This window comes from Symphalangus syndactylus, chromosome 5 (assembly GCF_028878055.3).
Source record: "Symphalangus syndactylus isolate Jambi chromosome 5, NHGRI_mSymSyn1-v2.1_pri, whole genome shotgun sequence".
NCBI classification, from domain to species: Eukaryota; Metazoa; Chordata; class Mammalia; order Primates; family Hylobatidae; genus Symphalangus; species Symphalangus syndactylus.
The window spans coordinates 78,824,581-78,833,251 of NC_072427.2; the positions used below are offsets into that span (position 1 = coordinate 78,824,581).

Genomic DNA, 8,671 nt, shown 5'->3' on the forward strand with positions numbered 1-8,671 from the left:
GGCAACGCAGCAGTCCTCCGTGGCAGCCCTTGGGTGTCCGGCCTCCGAGGCTCCGGCCTGACCTCTCCACGGGGTCCACAGGGCGGATTGCCCTAGCATCCTAGAATCAGCGCTGGGCGACCGTCACTGGCCTTGTCTACTAGGACAGGTGCTGTCGCATTTCCTCTGCACTTCCTGTGTCACTCTTGAGGGACATCCTCTCCTCTGCTCATAGGCCGACTCTCTCTCTGAATCTTCTGGCTGTAAGGAATCTCAGGAAACCAAAGGGACTGCGCCGGACTGCGGCTGTGGTGCGTGCAGGGCCGAATGGGTCAGGACCACCTGGGCGGTGGAGGGTTGGGGGTGGCGTGAATCTTGCAGAAAGCTCCTTGCTCCTGTGGCAGGGATTTCAAACTGTGGCTTGGACTGTGGCACAGGTCCTCTCCTGCTTCCCAGGTCTTCTTTCTTTTTCTTTTTTTTTTTTTTTTTTTTTTCCAGTAAATTACTCTTTAGTTACTGAAAGAATTCAAATTCAAGCCTTAACTAAAGCTTATCGGCCTTCCTTGCAGGTCTAAATGCTAGACCCAGTGACTGTGGCAACTATCTCTCATTGATGTTCCAAAAGGCCAAGAGCTCCTTCCTGCTAGAATTTCTTCGACATTTCAGTTGTAATAAGCACATTTAACTAGCTTTTGGAAAGTTGCTCACTCTCCTCATAGTATCTTATGCCTTCACTTCTCTGTAGTTGAAGCTCTTGCTGCTGCCTTGTCATTCTTTATTTATGCTGACTTGTCCAAACGCAAAAGGCTGCTGAAGTCCTGTCTTAGTGAGTTTCTGTGATCCAGGGTGTGCTTAAAAAGCACACCTTAGGTCCTTTAAAGCTGGTTACATCGCCCTCCTCATGGCTTACTTTTCCACACTGTTCACAAGAGCTAAGATAATACACCTGATAAACAGGTCACATACAGAGATTTCACCTGCTTATAGGTTGTAAACATCAACTTACTGTAAAGATTTTCACGATAATACTAGTTCCAGAGGATAGGAAGTTGTTTAACCGTACAATTAACCTCATGCCATTGAAAGATAGTGTCAAGGTTGTTTCAAACCATTTCGCAAACATAAAACGGGAAATGTTAATCTCCCCCATTCCTTTCAACTTTATTTATATGAATAAAGGAACGTGAGACAATTGAGCTCAATGTTAATATTTCCCAAGCATTATTTTGACCGGGTACCCAGGTTTACGTTATGAACATTGACAGTGTCCATTATATAACCACGCTTGAAGTAATTAAGGACTTAACCACTTCCTAATATTAGCCTATTTTCGACACTGCTCTTCACATATATGCCCATTAACAAATGGAATGTCTGTTCCATTTGTTGGTTTGTGAATGTTTCTGGAAAACTGTAGTGTGTGTGAAGACCAATTTCCATGCTGGCACAGCACGCATCCAAATATTCATGCACAGAGGCCCAGAATTAGAGCAACAAGAGAGCATTTTCAAACACTACCACGCCCCATTCCCCTTGTGATTGCTTGTTTGCTTAGTACTTCTTCAAACAAAAAAGACTTGAATTCAAGGTACAACTACCAAAGAAAGAGTAACGGTAGGGCACATACTCAGGGTTCCAATGAAATTGTAAGCACTCGCGGGAGCAAAACACTAGACATTTGTGTATATTAATATACGTATATACGACCTAATTAACTAAAACTCTTCTCTAACAGGGCCTTCCAAACTCATTGGTGACAACATGATTTATGTTGAAATATAAACAAGGAATGACCGTGTGTTCTTTGGGAACTTAAGAACTCAGACTATCCAAGTTTGAATTCAGGTCTGTAAGAAGTGAGAAGCCTGTACTAAGCAACTGTGCTACATTTCTGCTGCAGTTAGGTTATTTTGGACAATCATACCTAAACTATCCTTGGTTTCATCCAGCAAAAGGAATAGAATACAAACAGGAAAGCATGCCAGCCACTTAGGGGTTTAATAACACATGATTTTTATTCTCTTGCTCTGAAAACTTATATCAAAAAAAAAAAGAATTTAAGGAAAGTAACTCAAGATTTATGGGCCGTTTGTGCTTCAAAGAAGAAAAAAATAGTTACCCACTAATTTGCTCAGATACAGCAGGCCTAATGGTTCTATATTTTCAACAGGTTTTAAGAATGGTTTCTAATGAAGGAGAGGGAAAACATCCACTCTCCCTTTTCAGAATATAAATGGAGGGCAGTAAACCCTCCTTACACCCAAAACCTGTGGCTGCAGTTCAAATCTGACCAAGATAAAGGTAGAATAGAGATGTTCTAAACACGGCTAGGACTCAGCAAGTCTAACACACTAAAATCATGATTACATTTTAAAAGAAAATGCACAAAACCAAATAGAAATGTTGACATTTTTCTCATTTGAAAGTGACCTTAATGCTATTAAATTCACAAATGCTAATTTAAATACACAACCCTATTTATCTAAAACACACATTGCAAACACACAAATTATCTATTCTCTCCACATGTCCGCGCCCATTCATATCATGCTTTGGAAATGGGGAGAATAGATTCCCCTTAAACTGCAAGTCAGCAGGTGTTTCTTCACAGTTAACTTCAGCAACATTCCTACAAAGTAGTAATTAACAATGATCTTCTTTGCGTGTTAACTCACAGGGAAACACCTCGGAAACTGCATTTTGTTAAAGTTTCTGTACTAAAATGCGGAAAAACTGAACTACACAAATATTGACAAGTTAAAAATTCCTTAATTTTCTATTCCCGGTACCACTACCACAATTTACAGGGCGATATACCTGATGTAATGAAAAGAAAAAGAAAAAGACAAAGCTACAACAGATAAAAGACCTCAGGAATGTACATCTAATTGACACTACATTGCATTAATCAATAGCTGCACTTTTTGCGAACTGTGGCTGCGACAGTCCTGAACCAGAAGGGTTCCCTGTTTCAGCTGCACTCACTTTTCTGACTATGGATCATCGTTCCTTCTGTGGCGGATTTTTACAGTTCCTCTAACGCTTTTGGGACGCCTGTCGCAAAGTAACCTGCAGCTTTCCTGACAACTCCTCGCTCTCTCTCCTGCTAAGAACTGTAGCCCTTTTCTGCTGTTTTTAGAACCTGCTGCTACCATATCCACCACTTCCACCACCAGATCCATAACCACCACCATAGGGACTGCCCAAGCTTCTTCCACCAAAACTGCCCCCTTCCCTGGGTCCACAATTTGATTGCTGTTGTCCACTATAACTTCCAAAATCATTAGAGTTGCCACCACCACCGTAGTTGCTACCGCCAAAACTTCCTCCTTCATTGTAACCGTCATATCCTCCACCACCTCCACCGTGTGCACCACCTTGGTTTCTGTATCCTGGTCCACCACCACCATAGCCCCCTCTACTTCTATAACCAGGACCACCGCCATAGTTGCCACCATCTCCTCCAGATCCACTATATCCACCATCACCTCCTCCATAACTACCTCTGCTGCCACCACCTCCACCACCGTAGCATCCTCTTCCACCAAAGTTTCCACCACGGCCAAAATTACCTCCGCCACCTCCAAAGTTTCCTGCGCGACCCATAAAATTGCCAGATCCACCTCCGCGACCTCTGTGTGATCCTGCAGACTGCATCTCTTGTTTAGAGAGGGCCTTTTTCACTTCATAATTATGCCCATTAATAGTGTGGTATTGCTGAACAACAATTTTATCAACGGTGTCATGATCGTCAAAAGTTACAAAAGCAAATCCTCCCTTTTGTCCACTCTGCCCGTCTCACAGAACTTCTATGGTTTCCATCTTGCCGTACTTTTCAACGTAGTCTCTCAAATTATATTCTTCTGTATCTTCTTAAATACCACCAACAAAAATTGTTTTCAGTGTTAGATGGGCACCAGGCTTTACAGAATCCTCTCCAGAAACAGCTCTCTTTGGTTCCACTACACGCCCATCAACCTTGTGTGGTCCAGCACACATGGCTGCATCCGCCTCTTCAACACAAGAATAAGTCACAAAACCAAAGCCCCTGGAACGATTTGTATGGGGGGTCTCTCCTTACCACACAATCTGTGAGTGTGCCCCATTTCTCAGAATGTGCTCTTCAACTGTCATCTGTAGTTTCCAAGCTCAGATCACCAGTAAAACGTTTTCTCAACCGCTCTGATTCCTTTGGAACATGGCCCTCCTCCCCCCGGCGGGGACGGCGACGGCCGGAGTCGGGCTGGGGACGACAGGGTGGCGGTTTCAGCTTCATTTTGAGTCCGGACTCGGCTCTTCCAACTCGAGTTCCCCAGGTCTCCTTTCATTTCCCTTGGCACTCAGGGAAAGGCCACTCCTTCCCGCTCGCCACCGGGCACACGCCTGGACACCTTTGTTGGTTTCGCCATCGCCCCACGTGCCCCCGGTGACAGGCATTCACGCCGTCTGCTCTGGGATACGTCAGTGCGCGCCTCATCGCCTCGTCTCCACCTCGGTTTGGCCCGGTCCTTGTCTGCACGCACGTGTCCTGGAAAGCGGTGTCGGCTTGCAGGAGCCCCAGGGCTTTCAGAAGCGGGGCGGGCCACTGCTCTTTCAACGGAAGAGGGAGGCAGAGGGCTCACGGATCAGTGAATTTTCAGCTGACACCACGCCTCCAGGGCCATGGGATCATTCTGTGCTGCAGCGAGGCCCTGGCCCGCCTCACCAGATGTGGTGAGCCCATCCTTTCTCACTCGGAGGGGTCCAAAGTCACATCTGAAGAGGAGTCCTGAGAACCCTGCAGGCGCCCTGAAGCTCCCGCTGCGTCGGTGGAACTCGGCTCAAGGAGGTCCTGAACACCGGACTCTTGGGTGCTGGGCCCTGGGACACGCGCGGCCCCCTCCCCCATCCGGCCCCAAACTGGACCCCGGATCCAGCCGCAGCGCCGGGGCTGCAGCAGGATCCCCCTCTGCCGGGGCGCAGCTGCCCTTATTTAAAGGGGACGAGGCCTGACTGCTGGGAGCGGAGCGCGAGTTGGCCCAGCCAGTGCGCATGCGCGAGGAGCGAGCGGATTCTCCCGTCACAGTGGTTCCCACGGTTGTCTTAGAAACCAGTCCCTGAGGCTGGGCAACGCAGCAGTCCTCCGCGGCAGCCCTTGGGTGTCCAGCCTCCGAGGCTCCGGCCTGACCTCTCCATGGGGTCCACAGGGCGGATTCCCCTAGAATCCTAGAATCAGCGCTGGGCGACGTTGACAGGCCTTGTCTTCTAGGACAGGTGCTGTCGAATCTCCTCTGCAATTCCCGTGTCACTCTTGAGGGACATCCTCTCCTCTGCTCATAGGCGGACTGTCTCCCTGAATCTTCTGGCTGTAAGGAATGTCAGCAAACCAAAGGTACTGCGCCGGACTGCGGCTGGGGTCGCGTGCAGGGGAGGATGCGTCAGGGCTGCCTGGGCGTGAAGGGTTGGGGGTGGGGTTAATCTTGCGGAAAGCTCTTTGCTCCTCTGGCAGGCATTTCAAACTGTGGCTTGGCCGGAGGCACAGGCCCCTCCTGGATCCCAGGTCTTCCTTCATTTCCCTTGGCACTCAGGGAAAGGCCACTTGCTCCCCCTTGCCTCCGGGCACATGCCTGGACACCCTTCTTGGTTTCGCTATCGCCCCATATGCCTCCGGTGACATGCATTCACGCCATCAGCTCTAGGATACGTCAGTGCGCGCCTGATCGCCTCGTCTCTACTCGGATTCGCCGGGTCCCTGTCTGCACGTGTCCTGGAAAGCGGTGTCAGCTTGCAGGAGCCCCAGGGCTTTTAGAAGCGGGGGCGGTCCACTGCTCTTTCAAAGGAGGAGGGAGGCAGAGGGCTCACGGATCAGTGAATTTTCACCTGACACCAGGCCTCGAGGGCCATGGGATCCTTCTGTGCTGCAGCGAGGCCCTGGCCCGCCTCACCAGATGTGGTGAGCCCATCCATTCTCACTCGGAGGGGTCCAAAGTCATATCTGAAGAGGAGTCCTGAGAAGCCTGCAGGCGCCCTGAAGCTCCCGCTGCATCGGTGGAACTCGGCTCAAGGAGGTCCTGAACACCGGACTCTTGGGTGCTCGGCCCTGGGACACCCGCGCCCCCCTCCCCCACGCGGCCCCAAACTGGACCCCGGATCCAGCCGCAGCGCCGGGGCTGCAGCAGGATCCCCCTCTGCTGGGGCGCAGCTGCCCTTATTTAAAGGGGAAGAGGCCTGACTGCTGGGAACGGAGCGCGAGTTGGCCCAGCCAGTGCGCATGCGCGAGGAGCTAGCTGATTCTCCTGTCACTGTGGTTCCCACGGTTGTCTTACAAACCAGTCCCTGAGGCTGGGCAACGCAGCAGTCCTCCGTGGCAGCCCTTGGGTGTCCGGCCTCCGAGGCTCCGGCCTGACCTCTCCACGGGGTCCACAGGGCGGATTGCCCTAGCATCCTAGAATCAGCGCTGGGCGACCGTCACTGGCCTTGTCTACTAGGACAGGTGCTGTCGCATTTCCTCTGCACTTCCTGTGTCACTCTTGAGGGACATCCTCTCCTCTGCTCATAGGCCGACTCTCTCTCTGAATCTTCTGGCTGTAAGGAATCTCAGGAAACCAAAGGGACTGCGCCGGACTGCGGCTGTGGTGCGTGCAGGGCCGAATGGGTCAGGACCACCTGGGCGGTGGAGGGTTGGGGGTGGCGTGAATCTTGCAGAAAGCTCCTTGCTCCTGTGGCAGGGATTTCAAACTGTGGCTTGGACTGTGGCACAGGTCCTCTCCTGCTTCCCAGGTCTTCTTTCTTTTTCTTTTTTTTTTTTTTTTTTTTTTTCCAGTAAATTACTCTTTAGTTACTGAAAGAATTCAAATTCAAGCCTTAACTAAAGCTTATCGGCCTTCCTTGCAGGTCTAAATGCTAGACCCAGTGACTGTGGCAACTATCTCTCATTGATGTTCCAAAAGGCCAAGAGCTCCTTCCTGCTAGAATTTCTTCGACATTTCAGTTGTAATAAGCACATTTAACTAGCTTTTGGAAAGTTGCTCACTCTCCTCATAGTATCTTATGCCTTCACTTCTCTGTAGTTGAAGCTCTTGCTGCTGCCTTGTCATTCTTTATTTATGCTGACTTGTCCAAACGCAAAAGGCTGCTGAAGTCCTGTCTTAGTGAGTTTCTGTGATCCAGGGTGTGCTTAAAAAGCACACCTTAGGTCCTTTAAAGCTGGTTACATCGCCCTCCTCATGGCTTACTTTTCCACACTGTTCACAAGAGCTAAGATAATACACCTGATAAACAGGTCACATACAGAGATTTCACCTGCTTATAGGTTGTAAACATCAACTTACTGTAAAGATTTTCACGATAATACTAGTTCCAGAGGATAGGAAGTTGTTTAACCGTACAATTAACCTCATGCCATTGAAAGATAGTGTCAAGGTTGTTTCAAACCATTTCGCAAACATAAAACGGGAAATGTTAATCTCCCCCATTCCTTTCAACTTTATTTATATGAATAAAGGAACGTGAGACAATTGAGCTCAATGTTAATATTTCCCAAGCATTATTTTGACCGGGTACCCAGGTTTACGTTATGAACATTGACAGTGTCCATTATATAACCACGCTTGAAGTAATTAAGGACTTAACCACTTCCTAATATTAGCCTATTTTCGACACTGCTCTTCACATATATGCCCATTAACAAATGGAATGTCTGTTCCATTTGTTGGTTTGTGAATGTTTCTGGAAAACTGTAGTGTGTGTGAAGACCAATTTCCATGCTGGCACAGCACGCATCCAAATATTCATGCACAGAGGCCCAGAATTAGAGCAACAAGAGAGCATTTTCAAACACTACCACGCCCCATTCCCCTTGTGATTGCTTGTTTGCTTAGTACTTCTTCAAACAAAAAAGACTTGAATTCAAGGTACAACTACCAAAGAAAGAGTAACGGTAGGGCACATACTCAGGGTTCCAATGAAATTGTAAGCACTCGCGGGAGCAAAACACTAGACATTTGTGTATATTAATATACGTATATACGACCTAATTAACTAAAACTCTTCTCTAACAGGGCCTTCCAAACTCATTGGTGACAACATGATTTATGTTGAAATATAAACAAGGAATGACCGTGTGTTCTTTGGGAACTTAAGAACTCAGACTATCCAAGTTTGAATTCAGGTCTGTAAGAAGTGAGAAGCCTGTACTAAGCAACTGTGCTACATTTCTGCTGCAGTTAGGTTATTTTGGACAATCATACCTAAACTATCCTTGGTTTCATCCAGCAAAAGGAATAGAATACAAACAGGAAAGCATGCCAGCCACTTAGGGGTTTAATAACACATGATTTTTATTCTCTTGCTCTGAAAACTTATATCAAAAAAAAAAAGAATTTAAGGAAAGTAACTCAAGATTTATGGGCCGTTTGTGCTTCAAAGAAGAAAAAAATAGTTACCCACTAATTTGCTCAGATACAGCAGGCCTAATGGTTCTATATTTTCAACAGGTTTTAAGAATGGTTTCTAATGAAGGAGAGGGAAAACATCCACTCTCCCTTTTCAGAATATAAATGGAGGGCAGTAAACCCTCCTTACACCCAAAACCTGTGGCTGCAGTTCAAATCTGACCAAGATAAAGGTAGAATAGAGATGTTCTAAACACGGCTAGGACTCAGCAAGTCTAACACACTAAAATCATGATTACATTTTAAAAGAAAATGCACAA

At 47.5% G+C, this 8,671-nt stretch overlaps 1 pseudogene; it reads right to left on the reverse strand.

Moving 5' to 3' along the window:
- Positions 1-2,367: 2,367 nt before the first annotated feature.
- Positions 2,368-4,255, reverse strand: LOC134736561 (heterogeneous nuclear ribonucleoprotein A3-like; annotated as a pseudogene).
- Positions 4,256-8,671: the final 4,416 nt, after the last annotated feature.